We start from the raw sequence: 13,802 nt of genomic DNA, 5'->3' as shown, positions 1-13,802 counted from the left end.
GTTGTAAAGCTGCCAATACAAGCAGTACTTTCATCAGTTCCGTTAATAAACAAAATTATACCATCTACTCTAATTCCAACTGTAAAACGGAGAACTCAATTTATATATTAACATGTGACACATGTGGAATTCAGTGTGTGGGAGAAACAATGGACAAATTTAATATTCGGCTCAATAACCATCGTTCATGGTACAAAACCAACAAAAACTGTCCTCTCACAAGACATCTTCGTTCAACGAAACATTCTTTTGATAATGTTACCTTCCAAATCATAGAAGTCAACACCGAGTGGGACACCACGGTGAGAAGGAGAAGAGAAAATTTTTGGATCCACCAACTCCACACTTTAGAACCTGATGGTCTTAACGAAAAAGATGAGAAAAGATACAGGAAAGATAAAGAATAATTTAGTACACAGCATCGTCCTTTTTATCCTGTAATATTGGCCAATGGACGTTGCTAACTTCAACTACCAATTTTGTAAAAATCTTGAACTTCATCCAAATTATGTATTATTTTCAAGGCAGCTAAATTCAAGTGCAACATATACATTGAGCTGCAAAAGTTTCTTATCATCTACATCCGATTTCACCTGGATAGATGCACGCTTGATAAAGCTAGTTAGTCTAGCGAAATATTGCGTTTATTTTCATCATTTTGTAAATATTTTAAACATTCTTATATTTACATACTAAATAGTGTGTTAAAATTACATTGTTAGGCAATCTCTCTCTCTCTATATATATATATATATATATAAATGACCTTCTGACCTCCTATTTTAATATATTTTTAATAACTATGACATTATTGTGATAACACTAGTTACATTGTTATTTGTAAGAAACTAAGGAGATGTAGTTAGACAACTATCCACCAGAGTTTAAATGAACTGGATGTAGACAATAAGAGATCACCGTAACGGGCCTTGAACAATGAGAAAACCCATATACCGTCGGCTATTATAGGCCCCACATGAAAAATGTAAAACAATTCAAACGAGAAAACTAACGGCCTAGATAATCACAATTCAATTCACGAAAAACAAATATGGCAGATAATGAACGAAGGGCAACCACTAATTAACAGGCTTCTGGCTTGGGACAGACACAGAAAGAATGTGGCGGGATTAAATATGTCTCTGATCGCTTAACCCCCCCCCCCCCCCCTAAACCTAGGACAGTGGTGTAACAGCAGCACAACATAGGAATAACATTAAATGGAGTAACTCAATAGATCGGTACGAAGCACATGACCAAAAAAATCCCACAAAAACAACTAACATAAAACAGTAGACACAAAACACCGATATAAGAGTACTCGCCGTTAGTTACAGAAAGCTAGTACAAAGCCAATAACAACTATTTGATTTTATTATATCTATCATCCTGAATGTTATATAGTCAATAGCTTTCTTATAGAGAACGTGTCAAACATTGAAAACTTCTATTTGGAAGGGTCTTATAGCAACATTTTTGTTACCAGTTTTCCCATCTCTCATAAAGATATTATAGTAATCAGTTTGGTTCAATTTCGTCAAAAGAAGCCAAAAAAAAATATAATTGACTTGCAAGTCAACAATGTCAACTCATTTGAATCATGCAACCTTTTAATTTGACCTTTAGAAGGCGGGTATGTGTTCATCGTGTGGCTAATTCCTTAAAACGAAAAAAATGCCCACGTTGAAAAGTCAAACAATTAAGGGAGCCACCAGGAATTAGCATTTCTTTGACTAATCATACCCACAAAAAAATCATTCTTATACAGGTAAAAGTATGATTTAAATATATGTTTAACCTATAACATGAATTCAAACAGACCTAGAAAAATCCGATTGCGCGTGTTCGCTATCAATTTATATTTACATTTATGGTTATATCGGGTTATATTAATATGATCGTCGGTAGTCTTTGCAATGTTATTTTTTGTAGATTTGGATATTTGTTAAAGTATGTTCTAGATAAAATATGAGAATTTGGATCAAATCCGTTAACAAGAATTTGACAGATAATGCCCCTTTAAATGTATTTGATTATGACAAAAAGAATAAGAATTAGAATGTTTATTGTTCTAATTAAATATTCAAATTATATTAATGTTCATATAATCATAAACCTACATATATTTCGTATCTAAAACAAACCATTTACATTTTTATATCTAACAGGATCAGAACCATAAAATCAGTTACAATAATCATCAATATTGATAATATTAATTCATATTTTGTCTAACATCTAGAGCGTTAATAATTAAAACCTTAAATCCTTAAATATTTGTTTAAAGACAGACAAATTTCGTTAGTAAATAACCCTCAACCCCCTCATTTAAGAAAACTGAAAAGAATGTGGCAAACTTTGTTTATATCTATCTCTCTTTTTTCATTGTATACTAGACTACTACTATTAAAAGATCTTCAACCAAATTTAATTCTTGTATTTGAAGTTTTATAGCAAATTATGTATGTAAGTTAGACAAAAGATATCAAAACAATTTTCGAAAGTTCGTTTTCTAGTACAGTAGGGAACATGCTATTTGATTTCAGCAAATCCTAACAAAAACTATGTGCGTCGGCAGGGAGTCGAACCCGGATCGACTGCTTGGAAGGCAACCATGCTTTTTTTTTTTATCTTAATTTATTATATTCACACTTTGTATATACATATCACAGTTTACAAGTACACATAAATGAAAACATTGTTATCAATTATTGTCCTTTCTCTGAAATGAATAATATCCAAATTTTACATATACTATATTTCGTGAAATATTTGTCACGAACACAATTGTGTCATTATGAACATTTATATACTCATATATAATTCTTATATTATTTGCATATAAGGGAAAACGTTGATATGATTGGTCGAGAGGACTTCCGGTAGATGTTCTTGTTTATTTTTCGATAGACGACGTTGACCGAACTTCTTTTTGTAGCTAATGTAAACAAGATTGCAGCGAAAATAACACTCGACGTTACAATATTTATTTTCATTTCGCGTTAATCGTTTAATTAAATAATGAACACAAAACATTCATTTGAATGATAAAAAAGAGTTTTTGTAGTTTATTAAAAATCAGAGAGCAAATTTCACGGAATACATATTTTTGCGGTAACCAACAAATATATTCATGCGCCAGGCCAATTCAATGACACAAATCATACAATTTATGTGTTTAAAAATTATAAGGATTGAACGCCTTTTTAAAGGAATTTATTGGTGTATAAACTGGACCAAGTTACTCACAAAAAAAATATCATAAAAGTCCTTCGGACTTTTATTTGTTTGTGAGTGAATTGGTCGAGCTTATACACCAATAAATTCCTTTAAAAAGGCGTTTAATCCTATAATACATCGTCTTCTATAGAAAAATATCAAGTCCCTATACTACTATTCTATCACATTCTAATCTACCATTCAGCGCATACATTCAATTTGTTAAAAAGCTTACACAGAATACAATGAAAAATCAAGTGAAAAATGTTTGTCCGGAGTAGGTGGAAAGGGTATTGGGAGACAGGGAGAAAGGGGGCGGGAGAAAGGAGAAAGGGGGTGGGAGAAAGGAGAGAAAGGGCGGGAGAAAGGAGGGAGAACTGTCAAAGGGAGACGAACTTTAATGTTGAAAAAAAAATAAAGAGGTAAAAAAACGAAAAAACTGGATACTAAATGTTCTAATAAATGGACAAATCTTTGAAAAAAGGCAACATTTATATTTCCCAAACCATTTTTGCCATTTCCGATCATTTCATGCAGGTACGCTGCCTCTCAACATGTACCAAAACAATATCCCACCTAAATATGCATCGATAGATCTGTCTGTTACCGACATTAGAATCAACGAAACAGCTGAAGACCCTTCACTTACAGAACCACGCACAATTGATCAATTGCAAAGTTCAAATGAACCCGCCGGACCAGTGTTAAGACTCTATTTATGATGAAAATGATTTGGTGGCGGTCATGTTGGATGACCAGTTGTCTCTCGGAAGTCTCACTGAACGTGTTTTTGAAACTGGCAAAGTGTGCAAAGCGATTCTGTATAAAGAGAATGATGGCCTTGAATTTCATAAAGACATGCAAAGAGATATACCACTTAATTGTATATTAGAAAGTGTAATACCCCCTTTGTTACCTGGTCAGGTTGTATATACATTAGATGAGGAGATTTACAATAGGCTGACCATATCCAACTATCGCGGTCATCACGTGACTTTTACAATTCAGTTGTATATCATTAATGGCCGATTGATTATCAATGAAAATGAACGGGCTACATAGATTAAACGATCATAACTTTTTTGTTATATTGTGTATTTTACCTTCCAACCCCGCGTTTTATAGTATTTTCATTTTTACAATTAAAAATGTTTTAAGTTTCAGTTCAGAAATATGATTTCTTGCTTCAAATTAAGTTTGAAAATGGAGGTGACATAACCAAACAGCCTCCGTTGACTTCTTCGTTAAAACTCAATAAAATTGCAATGGGACCTTCTTATATGATCAATTTTCTCAACTTATTATTTGTTAATAATATCCTTCCAACCCCTAAAAAGGTCGACAACACATTCATTTAAATGAAATCGAAACCCAAATCAGTTTAGGTAACAAACTTTTTGCTTCAAAATTTGATTGAAAAGTTTACATTTTGGCATTCGTTAACAATATTTTGAAAATGGCGGCCGATGTCGGAAGTGAACAAAGACACGACATGTATTCATTTAGCAATTAATTAAAAAGTAATTTGTGAAATATTTATTAAAGTGTGTCTTATTGTTTTTAGAAATTTCTTATTTCACCTTTAATTAAATATATTTATTAGAAACAGTCTCTCGCACTCAAAACAAAGATTTATATGCATCAACCATGCATTGTTTACATTGACCATGTTGACAGCGTAGGTCGACTTGTGAAAATATATATTGTTATATTTTTACGATGAAAATCAAAAAAACTGTTGGATGCATGCGTTTTCAGTTTTTGTCTTACCTTAAAGCAGCATAGAATCAAATATTTTATCTTTTTGATAAAGTGGAAACATGCTTTTTATTTTGATAAAATTTCGAAGTTACGAAAAAAAATGGCGACCAAACAATTTTCAAACGTAGACGATGTTCGACACTAATTTTGCCCATGCAAATAACACAATTTATTTTCACTGTTTATATTGCAATTGAATATGACCCGTTATTGTCACTCTAATAATACCCAAGGACATATAGCTTGATTAAGGAGATATTAAGTCATCAACGAGATTAAAGAAAACAAACACGGCACCTAATCACGATGTAAGATCATTAAGTTTTGACAAGACTTATGTAGATCATTATGGTCCGATTCTTATAGAAATTATTTTATGGTATTATTTTATATTAATAAAAAAAAACTCGAAACCCCGAGGTGAAATATCTATATTTTTCAATTTTCTAAACCATTCATCACACGGGTTACCAGGAAATTTTTCATAATCCTAATTAAACCAGTAACATGCAGAGTTATCGAACGTAATTATGACTGGTATAGTTGCATATGCAGCTCTCTTCAGACTGATACAATGACGATCAATGAAAAGTTAGCGAGACGTTTGAGGAAGAGGAAATTGTACTGACTGTACTGAGCTGTGAAAGGACGAGACGTGGGAGAACTGTTAAAAAACCAAGACACTTGATGAATTTCTATTAATTCTGTACATATTATATTATATTTTATAACAAAACTTAGACAAATATTTAAGGTCAGATATATGTACACAGGTTCATTAGTTTTCTTGTCTTATGCCTTCACATGTGGGTATCTGTTTCCTCTAAGTATTTGGCGATCTTCTACAAATTTAAAAAGAAGAGATGCTGACAATGTCAGAGAGATACACTCCCTCCTCTAAACAATATTACATGTACTTAACGCGTTTTCCATGTCACCTTAAAATATTTACGTTATCCACTTGACCATACAAAGTAAGGTGTTCTCGAGGAGAGGGAAAAATAGAGATGACACAATAAAAAACTATGTCCAATTTCATGATCCTCATACATGACCATACATATCAAAAATGAGTTTCTTGACATTGGGGCATGCACAATGCACCATTGACAACATTCCAACATTGTGTATTAATTTGCGTACGAGTCGGAGGCAGGCCTTGTTCGTAAAATCAGTATATGCTTTAATAAAGACCTATGTCACCTATATATGGTCATATATTAATTCAAATTTGTATTAAAATCGATTGATCTGAAAAAAGACGGTTGTTAAGATGGGAGATGGAAGCAGAGGGGCGGGAGAAAGGAGAGAGGGGGCGGGAGAAAGGAGAGAGGGGGCGGGAGAAAGGAGACGAGGGGCGGGAGAAAGAAGAAAGGTACCCCCTTTCCACCCCCTCTGTCCGGTCTTAATTTCCGACAGAGGACGAAAATTGATACAATCGAAATGGTAAAATGACGGTATAGTTTACTTAGTAGTCCGAAATCGGATATCACTGGGGTGCATCTTTTAAAAAGGTGTGGAAGCACTAAGACGACATGACTCGAAACGGTCAGAGAGTTTTCTAAAATGACGTAGAAAATAAATAGCAGGCAATATAAAAAATTCATGCGTCGGCCGGGAGTCGAACCCGGATCGACTGCTTGGAAGGCAACCATGCTAACCGTTACACCACCGACGCCATAAATACACCTGTTACAATTTTCTTACATATGTATCGCATTCGAATTCAACACGTATCAATATATATTTGAAGTTTTATAGCAAATTATATATGCAAGTTAGACAAAAGATACCAAAACAATCTCATTTTTTCTCTCTCTCAAATAAAGAAACACTACATTTCCGAAAGTTCGTTAACTAGTATAGTAGGGAACAGGCTATTTGATTCCAGCAAATCCTAACAAAAACTATGTGCGTCGGCCGGGAGTCGAACCCGGATCGACTGCTTGGAAGGCAACCATGCTAACCGTTACACCACCGACGCCATGTTACAATCTTGAATGAAATTCTCTCTTATAGCATAGACGTAGACAACCAGTTTAATTACGTGGCAATTCATATGCAGCCTAAAAGAAATTAAAATAATGATAATACTATCGGTATCTCTCTCATAACGTCTATTTCTTTGAAATGCCCCCATCTATCGTACTGAAAATATCTATTTTCACGCTGCTACATATACATACATATGTATCTGTTCTCAGTCTTCGATGCCGAAGATGTCCTGTACGTTATTATCCTATTAAATATGGTATATGAACAATCGAAAGTTAAAAAGGGGTCTTGAAATTTTAATTCTTTGTCTTATCATGATGGTGCGATTTAGCATAATCGTACACTAGTTGAAGCTTATGATAATTTGGAGTGGAAATGGCAATCAATTACCGAAGGGCGTAATCTTCGAACATATGTTACTTTCAAAACCACTATTTGAACAAAATGTTTTCTGGTTATGAAGAAATGCGTGTTTGAAAAAAAAAAAAAAAAAAGAAAAAAAAGAGCAATAGATCGATGCATTTGCTTCCGTCAATGTTGAGGATATACACTGTATACGAAACAAAGACTGGTGAACATATGTTTACATAATGACGACACGAACAGTTTGACTGCCCGAGGCGTAATATAAATTTAGTAGAAAATGTATAAAAACCAGGATAAAAGAAAACACGTTCATAATGTTTAGACGCCAAGCAAACTCTGGGATAGGGGAATTGGAAGAATGAAATTTAGCAATTCATCAAGAAAAAGATAATTCCAACAACACAATATATAGTATATTAAACAAAAACAAAAAAGAAACTAAAGAAAGAAAGAAAGGAAATAAAAAAATAAAAAAACAAAAAACAAAAAACTTAACCCTCCTATCCGTAATCGGAAATGCATACCACAACATCGTGTAAATGTCAGTCTTATTACTTCTATCAATAACCTTTCTAGAACCATATTGGCCATTGTGTGGTCTGTCTGGGAGGAAACGTAAATCTGACTTACCGACCGAAATGTTCACATCGATCCGCTTTCAAGACTCCCTGGACAAAGAATGAGATGGAATCACCACAGTAACGACGAAGTGTCATAATTAAAGAAGGGTAGAGACTCCGAAAGACGTTACGCATATTTTCAGTGCAAATGAAGAGAAGCGAAATCCACCGAGGGCAAAAGAACAAACCAGTATAGCCATTACACATACATGGTAGGAAATATAGCCATTTGGGTGAATATACTGTGTAGCGTGCCTCCCTTTTGGATGAATACTTTGCGATGTATTATGACTATAGTCCATTTTGCAGGCTGTCGTTGGTGAGGACGAGAAGACAATATCCAGATGGGTAACGAGATTGCCCTATCGTACTCTTTGAATAAGTGTAGGGTTGATCCATTTGTGCGCCCATAGTTCTCCAAATTGTGGTCTTAAATTATTGGCTCCCCAGTTTTAGATATCAATTTTTTAGTAGCGAATCCTTTTGCAAAGCCAAAAAATAGGGCTCGTCCGGGAGTCGAACCCGGGACCTCTCGCACCCGAAGCGAGAATCATACCACTAGACCAACGAGCCTGACACTACAAATTGAAATTAAATAGATTATAAAATATGTTACACATCAAGACGGTGAACAAGTATTCCAATCTCTGGAATCACTTATGTTCATCGACAGATTGTAGCTGAATCGATTGCAGATTATGTACGGCTTCTGTGTTTAATGAATAACTGAAATGTTTACGCTCCGTGTGGGATCAATTTGACATTTCAAAAGGAAAAAAAAAAAAAAAACCCCAAACATATCCAGTATGTTATATCGTGTGTCTGCCGACAGAAGCTGAGTTTACCATCTATCCTGTCAGCTGTTGATATGCCTGAGCAGCAATGCATGCTAGCTGTGTCGTTCATTTCCGTCATGACTAGCGTTAAGGATTTAAGCTTAAATTCACATCATGATACCCAAGGTTTCCGTGGTGTAGTGGTTATCACATCCGCTTAACACGCGGAAGGTCCTGAGTTCAATCCTCAGCGGAAACATCTGTTTTTGCTGGCTTGAAGAATGGACAATTTGAAATGGCATCAACGTAATTACAGTTGGATTTCTGTTTTACTTGTGTCAAGATTTCTATTGTTAGTGTCAAAACTTGTTCAGAGCTGGTCCAAATGGTTTTGATCAACTTGATTAGGGATGAGGTAAAATGACGGTATACTTAGTAGTCCGAAATCGGATATCACTGGGGTGCATGTTTTAAAAAGGTGTGGAAGCACTAAGACGACATGACTCGAAACGGTCAGAGAGTTTTCTAAAATGACGTAGAAAATAAATAGCAGGCAATATAAAAAATTCATGCGTCGGCCGGGAGTCGAACCCGGATCGACTGCTTGGAAGGCAACCATGCTAACCGTTACACCACCGACGCCATAAATACACCTGTTACAATTTTCTTACATATGTATCGCATTCGAATTCAACACGTATCAATATATATTTGAAGTTTTATAGCAAATTATATATGCAAGTTAGACAAAAGATACCAAAACAATCTCATTTTTTTTCTCTCTCAAATAAAGAAACACTACATTTCCGAAAGTTCGTTAACTAGTATAGTAGGGAACAGGCTATTTGATTCCAGCAAATCCTAACAAAAACTATGTGCGTCGGCCGGGAGTCGAACCCGGATCGACTGCTTGGAAGGCAACCATGCTAACCGTTACACCACCGACGCCATGTTACAATCTTGAATGAAATTCTCTCTTATAGCATAGACGTAAGACAACCAGTTTAATTACGTGGCAATTCATATGCAGCCTAAAAGAAATTAAAATAATGATAATACTATCGGTATCTCTCTCATAACGTCTATTTCTTTGAAATGCCCCCATCTATCGTACTGAAAATATCTATTTTCACGCTGCTACATATACATACATATGTATCTGTTCTCAGTCTTCGATGCCGAAGATGTCCTGTACGTTATTATCCTATTAAATATGGTATATGAACAATCGAAAGTTAAAAAGGGGTCTTGAAATTTTAATTCTTTGTCTTATCATGATGGTGCGATTTAGCATAATCGTACACTAGTTGAAGCTTATGATAATTTGGAGTGGAAATGGCAATCAATTACCGAAGGGCGTAATCTTCGAACATATGTTACTTTCAAAACCACTATTTGAACAAAATGTTTTCTGGTTATGAAGAAATGCGTGTTTGAAAAAAAAAAAAAAAAGAAAAAAAAGAGCAATAGATCGATGCATTTGCTTCCGTCAATGTTGAGGATATACACTGTATACGAAACAAAGACTGGTGAACATATGTTTACATAATGACGACACGAACAGTTTGACTGCCCGAGGCGTAATATAAATTTAGTAGAAAATGTATAAAAACCAGGATAAAAGAAAACACGTTCATAATGTTTAGACGCCAAGCAAACTCTGGGATAGGGGAATTGGAAGAATGAAATTTAGCAATTCATCAAGAAAAAGATAATTCCAACAACACAATATATAGTATATTAAACAAAAACAAAAAAGAAATTAAAGAAAGAAAGAAAGGAAATAAAAAAATAAAAAAACAAAAAACAAAAAACTTCACCCTCCTCTCCGTAATCGGAAATGCATACCACAACATCGTGTAAATGTCAGTCTTATTACTTCTATCAATAACCTTTCTAGAACCATATTGGCCATTGTGTGGTCTGTCTGGGAGGAAACGTAAATCTGACTTACCGACCGAAATGTTCACATCGATCCGCTTTCAAGACTCCCTGGACAAAGAATGAGATGGAATCACCACAGTAACGACGAAGTGTCATAATTAAAGAAGGGTAGAGACTCCGAAAGACGTTACGCATATTTTCAGTGCAAATGAAGAGAAGCGAAATCCACCGAGGGCAAAAGAACAAACCAGTATAGCCATTACACATACATGGTAGGAAATATAGCCATTTGGGTGAATATACTGTGTAGCGTGCCTCCCTTTTGGATGAATACTTTGCGATGTATTATGACTATAGTCCATTTTGCAGGCTGTCGTTGGTGAGGACGAGAAGACAATATCCAGATGGGTAACGAGATTGCCCTATCGTACTCTTTGAATAAGTGTAGGGTTGATCCATTTGTGCGCCCATAGTTCTCCAAATTGTGGTCTTAAATTATTGGCTCCCCAGTTTTAGATATCAATTTTTTAGTAGCGAATCCTTTTGCAAAGCCAAAAAATAGGGCTCGTCCGGGAGTCGAACCCGGGACCTCTCGCACCCGAAGCGAGAATCATACCACTAGACCAACGAGCCTGACACTACAAATTGAAATTAAATAGATTATAAAATATGTTACACATCAAGACGGTGAACAAGTATTCCAATCTCTGGAATCACTTATGTTCATCGACAGATTGTAGCTGAATCGATTGCAGATTATGTACGGCTTCTGTGTTTAATGAATAACTGAAATGTTTACGCTCCGTGTGGGATCAATTTGACATTTCAAAAGGAAAAAAAAAAAAAACCCCAAACATATCCAGTATGTTATATCGTGTGTCTGCCGACAGAAGCTGAGTTTACCATCTATCCTGTCAGCTGTTGATATGCCTGAGCAGCAATGCATGCTAGCTGTGTCGTTCATTTCCGTCATGACTAGCGTTAAGGATTTAAGCTTAAATTCACATCATGATACCCAAGGTTTCCGTGGTGTAGTGGTTATCACATCCGCTTAACACGCGGAAGGTCCTGAGTTCAATCCTCAGCGGAAACATCTGTTTTTGCTGGCTTGAAGAATGGACAATTTGAAATGGCATCAACGTAATTACAGTTGGATTTCTGTTTTACTTGTGTCAAGATTTCTATTGTTAGTGTCAAAACTTGTTCAGAGCTGGTCCAAATGGTTTTGATCAACTTGATTAGGGATGAGGTAAAATGACGGTATACTTAGTAGTCCGAAATCGGATATCACTGGGGTGCATGTTTTAAAAAGGTGTGGAAGCACTAAGACGACATGACTCGAAACGGTCAGAGAGTTTTCTAAAATGACGTAGAAAATAAATAGCAGGCAATATAAAAAATTCATGCGTCGGCCGGGAGTCGAACCCGGATCGACTGCTTGGAAGGCAACCATGCTAACCGTTACACCACCGACGCCATAAATACACCTGTTACAATTTTCTTACATATGTATCGCATTCGAATTCAACACGTATCAATATATATTTGAAGTTTTATAGCAAATTATATATGCAAGTTAGACAAAAGATACCAAAACAATCTCATTTTTTTTCTCTCTCAAATAAAGAAACACTACATTTCCGAAAGTTCGTTAACTAGTATAGTAGGGAACAGGCTATTTGATTCCAGCAAATCCTAACAAAAACTATGTGTGTCGGCCGGGAGTCGAACCCGGATCGACTGCTTGGAAGGCAACCATGCTAACCGTTACACCACCGACGCCATGTTACAATCTTGAATGAAATTCTCTCTTATAGCATAGACGTAAGACAACCAGTTTAATTACGTGGCAATTCATATGCAGCCTAAAAGAAATTAAAATAATGATAATACTATCGGTATCTCTCTCATAACGTCTATTTCTTTGAAATGCCCCCATCTATCGTACTGAAAATATCTATTTTCACGCTGCTACATATACATACATATGTATCTGTTCTCAGTCTTCGATGCCGAAGATGTCCTGTACGTTATTATCCTATTAAATATGGTATATGAACAATCGAAAGTTAAAAAGGGGTCTTGAAATTTTAATTCTTTGTCTTATCATGATGGTGCGATTTAGCATAATCGTACACTAGTTGAAGCTTATGATAATTTGGAGTGGAAATGGCAATCAATTACCGAAGGGCGTAATCTTCGAACATATGTTACTTTCAAAACCACTATTTGAACAAAATGTTTTCTGGTTATGAAGAAATGCGTGTTTGAAAAAAAAAAAAAAAAGAAAAAAAAGAGCAATAGATCGATGCATTTGCTTCCGTCAATGTTGAGGATATACACTGTATACGAAACAAAGACTGGTGAACATATGTTTACATAATGACGACACGAACAGTTTGACTGCCCGAGGCGTAATATAAATTTAGTAGAAAATGTATAAAAACCAGGATAAAAGAAAACACGTTCATAATGTTTAGACGCCAAGCAAACTCTGGGATAGGGGAATTGGAAGAATGAAATTTAGCAATTCATCAAGAAAAAGATAATTCCAACAACACAATATATAGTATATTAAACAAAAACAAAAAAGAAATTAAAGAAAGAAAGAAAGGAAATAAAAAAATAAAAAAACAAAAAACAAAAAACTTCACCCTCCTCTCCGTAATCGGAAATGCATACCACAACATCGTGTAAATGTCAGTCTTATTACTTCTATCAATAACCTTTCTAGAACCATATTGGCCATTGTGTGGTCTGTCTGGGAGGAAACGTAAATCTGACTTACCGACCGAAATGTTCACATCGATCCGCTTTCAAGACTCCCTGGACAAAGAATGAGATGGAATCACCACAGTAACGACGAAGTGTCATAATTAAAGAAGGGTAGAGACTCCGAAAGACGTTACGCATATTTTCAGTGCAAATGAAGAGAAGCGAAATCCACCGAGGGCAAAAGAACAAACCAGTATAGCCATTACACATACATGGTAGGAAATATAGCCATTTGGGTGAATATACTGTGTAGCGTGCCTCCCTTTTGGATGAATACTTTGCGATGTATTATGACTATAGTCCATTTTGCAGGCTGTCGTTGGTGAGGACGAGAAGACAATATCCAGATGGGTAACGAGATTGCCCTATCGTACTCTTTGAATAAGTGTAGGGTTGATCCATTTGT

General features: G+C 35.4%; 10 non-coding genes across 10 annotated transcripts; 2 read left to right on the top strand and 8 right to left on the bottom strand.

The window, feature by feature from the left end:
- Nucleotides 1-6,586: 6,586 nt before the first annotated feature.
- Nucleotides 6,587-6,658, bottom strand: Trnag-ucc (transfer RNA glycine (anticodon UCC)). Its single transcript has one exon. It is a non-coding gene; the product is annotated as a tRNA-Gly (tRNA).
- Nucleotides 6,659-6,892: 234 nt separating this feature from the next.
- Nucleotides 6,893-6,964, bottom strand: Trnag-ucc (transfer RNA glycine (anticodon UCC)). The gene has a single exon. It is a non-coding gene; the product is annotated as a tRNA-Gly (tRNA).
- A 1,498-nt stretch (nt 6,965-8,462) lies between these two features.
- On the bottom strand, nt 8,463-8,534 carry Trnap-cgg (transfer RNA proline (anticodon CGG)). The gene has a single exon. It is a non-coding gene; the product is annotated as a tRNA-Pro (tRNA).
- A 389-nt stretch (nt 8,535-8,923) lies between these two features.
- Trnav-aac (transfer RNA valine (anticodon AAC)) lies at nt 8,924-8,996 on the top strand. Its single transcript has one exon. It is a non-coding gene; the product is annotated as a tRNA-Val (tRNA).
- Nucleotides 8,997-9,307: 311 nt separating this feature from the next.
- Trnag-ucc (transfer RNA glycine (anticodon UCC)) lies at nt 9,308-9,379 on the bottom strand. Its single transcript has one exon. It is a non-coding gene; the product is annotated as a tRNA-Gly (tRNA).
- Nucleotides 9,380-9,613: 234 nt separating this feature from the next.
- Nucleotides 9,614-9,685, bottom strand: Trnag-ucc (transfer RNA glycine (anticodon UCC)). Its single transcript has one exon. It is a non-coding gene; the product is annotated as a tRNA-Gly (tRNA).
- A 1,497-nt stretch (nt 9,686-11,182) lies between these two features.
- On the bottom strand, nt 11,183-11,254 carry Trnap-cgg (transfer RNA proline (anticodon CGG)). The gene has a single exon. It is a non-coding gene; the product is annotated as a tRNA-Pro (tRNA).
- Nucleotides 11,255-11,641: 387 nt separating this feature from the next.
- On the top strand, nt 11,642-11,714 carry Trnav-aac (transfer RNA valine (anticodon AAC)). The gene has a single exon. It is a non-coding gene; the product is annotated as a tRNA-Val (tRNA).
- A 311-nt stretch (nt 11,715-12,025) lies between these two features.
- Nucleotides 12,026-12,097, bottom strand: Trnag-ucc (transfer RNA glycine (anticodon UCC)). Its single transcript has one exon. It is a non-coding gene; the product is annotated as a tRNA-Gly (tRNA).
- A 234-nt stretch (nt 12,098-12,331) lies between these two features.
- Nucleotides 12,332-12,403, bottom strand: Trnag-ucc (transfer RNA glycine (anticodon UCC)). The gene has a single exon. It is a non-coding gene; the product is annotated as a tRNA-Gly (tRNA).
- Between the last annotated feature and the right edge of the window lie 1,399 nt (nt 12,404-13,802).

This window comes from Mytilus californianus, unplaced genomic scaffold (genome assembly GCF_021869535.1).
Source record: "Mytilus californianus isolate M0D057914Y unplaced genomic scaffold, xbMytCali1.0.p SCAF_8, whole genome shotgun sequence".
NCBI lineage: Eukaryota > Metazoa > Mollusca > Bivalvia > Mytilida > Mytilidae > Mytilus > Mytilus californianus.
The sequence above is the reverse complement of the archived record's forward strand: the minus strand, read 5'-3'. Positions and strand labels throughout refer to the sequence as shown.